General features: G+C 29.0%; 1 pseudogene; it reads left to right on the forward strand.

The window, feature by feature from the left end:
• The window catches only part of LOC108685959, a 3234-nt pseudogene extending 1760 nt beyond the window's left edge, over window positions 1-1474 (forward strand).
• The last annotated feature ends 1983 nt before the right edge of the window (window positions 1475-3457 follow it).

Here is a 3457-nt window from a genome sequence, read left to right on the forward strand (position 1 = left end):
TTAATCTTTTTGTCCGTATCTTAAGACTGTTCAAAACCTACGAAGAATTAATTTAATTCGAAAATAATTTATTAATAATAACTTATCTATAATATTGGATTGTCCGGAAAGTTAGTGCCAACTAACCTATATAATTTAATAAATGTATACTAAAATTTAAATCTTCTGCGTTTCAATTTTCTTTCAAAATCGGCATGAACTTTCCGGACAACACAATAGATTCTCGGTGTTCAGAATGTCTAAGAATTGTCAGCCGAAAGAAATGGAATTCCAGAAAACATCTCATTTTCGAGATCATGCCAATAAAACCAGCTTGTAGTGGTCCATCATGGCAGTATACCTAAGTACTGTCGGGATTAGGAGACGTGTTCTGATATCGTTAGAACCTGTCAAGATTTGCTTCTGAATCAGCGAGGCTGGTGGGACATTGGCTATAATTTCGACATTGGCGTCATTGGGTCGCGGTTGGGATTATATTGGCGCACGTGCAATTGGATACAATACCCAGAATATTGGCATATGCATTATGGGAGAGTTCCTCGGTAATTAAGGCATTATAAATACTATTGATGTTTCGTCAGATATATAGATATAATACACAGATCGATTTTATTCAAGCATTTAAAAAATTCAACTTGACACAGAGTTTTAAAATTAATTTTATTAAACTACTAAAATAATTGTATAGGATACTTAAACATAATGAGTAATGCTGCAAAACAATTTTGACATTCTAGCAATCAGCCAAAACGTCCTACATAATTATTTCAATAGTCCAATAAAATTATTTCTAGATTTGTATTTAGCCAAGTTTTTAGATACTTGAGTATTTAGTATTTGTATTTAGTATTTAGTATTTGAGTAAAAAGTATTTTTTTCCGTAAATCAAATAACATTCCATCGAACAAAGATTAATAATTTTTAAAAAATCATTGAAAATGATTGTCAAATTTTTCTTATTGAAAAATGATTCTTGTTTTTATATCAGTTTCTTTTGTACTACAGTTAAGAAATATTAAATTGCATGTATAAATGGAAGATAAATTATCATTTAAAAGCCTCAGAGTGTCATCTCAAGTTGACTTTACTAAAAAAAATTAATCTTTTATGTAAAAACAACATATAAGGCATTTTCCTTGAGATATCATATCGTCTTCTACGTCAAAAAAAATCATTACGACGCACGTAAAATATGATTTCGTAGACTTTCTTCCGAACGAGGCCGCCCTGAAGGCGTTGAACAAGCTGATAGCTTATGGAGTTTTACTCGGCAAGATAAAGAAGAATTACAATGTGATTGGTCATCGACAAGTGCGAGACACAGAATGTCCAGGCGAAACTTTTTACAAGTTCGTAGTTAATCTTCCTCGTTGGACTGCAAATCCAAAACCTAATATACGTCTGATCCCCACAACAAAGTCGATAAATAATACTGTAGAAGAAAACAGCAATGCGAATGTTATTCTATGATGACATTTCTAGATCCTTATCAAATATATCGGCCGTAATTATAACGAATATTAATTAACGTAACAAAGGATTGTAAGTATGACAAAATTATTTTATTTTTACACGGAAAGAATTTTACTAAAGTATCTAAAAAGTATAAATACAGGTTTAAAAATAATTTTATTAAATTATCAAAATATATAATAGTGTAAATGTTCAATATGCTGTGGATATTGGATATAATCGTTGCTACCTCTACTATTATCGTTACGAAATATTCTCGCTGCCGAACAGTCGTTAAAAAAAAATCGCCTTTCTCTGTTTCGCGCAGGTAATTCCCTGATATACAAAGTATTCGTATACTAGACTCTTCGCACTAACATATATACGTCATAGCAATTAAAACGCCATCAATAAAATTATCATTAATTAAAATTCAAAAGTTTACGTACACGTAATGTACACATTTTAGATCGTTAAAAAATCAAGACATTCTAAAGTATATGACATAAATATCTCTCACGCAAATTCGATAAACAAGATCAATGTCACTCTCACCTTGGTTCGCGTGCGAGCGTTCTTTTACATGGCTATACTCGTTGCAATATATGCTGTAAGGTCATGGTTCTTCGAATTTAATTAACGACAATGGTAATCGAAATAGCACGATTGTCTTTCGCATAATTTTGTATAGATTACTCTGATAAAATCATCTAAAGTACTCTGTTTCATAATGTATATGCAAATACATATGGAACCTGTATAATGTAAAGTATGATCGCAAATTTCACGGAAATTGAAATGATTGAATTAACATTAATTCTACTACAAGCGAGAGGATTGTACATAGTGAGAGCAAAAAGTATTCGTACAAGGAAATTTGTTACAAAAAAAGTCTTATTTGAAGAAAATAAACATTAATTAACAATTTTATACAATGAATATGTTCTGTTCTAACATAAACAAATGAGCATCCGCATGTATTTCTAATTTTAGATCTAAATTTCTCGTTTATATAAATACTTTTTGAGCATTCAAATAATACAATTTTTAATTTTCGCTTATTTTTCAGATGATTTTGTATAATTAATACACATTTTTTTGATACATATCATTTTAAGAAACATACAGTCTATTTTAGTCTTTATGAATAAATTATTAATTATCCAACAAGAAATGATCGTCAATTAAACGTCAAATCGATGTCAAATTGATGTTAAAATCATCATATTTATGTTGATTCGACATCAATTCGGTGACTCATTTTTCGCTGGACAATACTTACTTTTTAAAAATAAAGTTTTTCAAAAAAATATTTTCTCTGTACGAATACTTTTTACACTGGTATCTTTTAGAAAAAAGATTTTATGATTGACACATTGACAAAATTACTTTTTTGGAATTTATGTTACACATATATATCTGTTGAACTAACCTGCATATGCATTCTTCACTGTCATTCATCAGCCAACAATAACGGACGATTTAAATACTTCCGGATAGTAAATCTGCAAAAAAAAAAAAACGTTAATTTGCTGTTAATATTGTTAGTCAATCACGAAGATTATTTCCTGGGAACACTCATAAAAATACTATTTTGTCGGACAGAGAAATTGATAAGATACTCGTGTATAATGTAATATTATTGCAACTTCATTATCATATACTGTTTTTCGAGCAAAATTTAGAAAGATCAGATGAGAGTCTAAATTAGATTTTTCATAGTGCGTTTCGTTGCATGTGCTAATCAAAAGATTTTATCAAAGCGTGAATAAATTGAATGTTAGTACGCGTTTATCAAATTTCACGTTATCTTACTAGTAGATTAATTTGTGTAATTAATGACGATTATTGTTCCTTAAAAAAACCAGTCTTTTTAAAGTAACATGAATGACGTACTATCTCTTATATTTATCATTTTCATTCATACATATTTAAAATATATATAATTATGTATTGTTATTTCACAATTCTTATTATACAATACATAGTTCTGTATATATATATA

Source organism: Atta colombica, unplaced genomic scaffold (genome assembly GCF_001594045.1).
Source record: "Atta colombica isolate Treedump-2 unplaced genomic scaffold, Acol1.0 scaffold163, whole genome shotgun sequence".
NCBI lineage: Eukaryota > Metazoa > Arthropoda > Insecta > Hymenoptera > Formicidae > Atta > Atta colombica.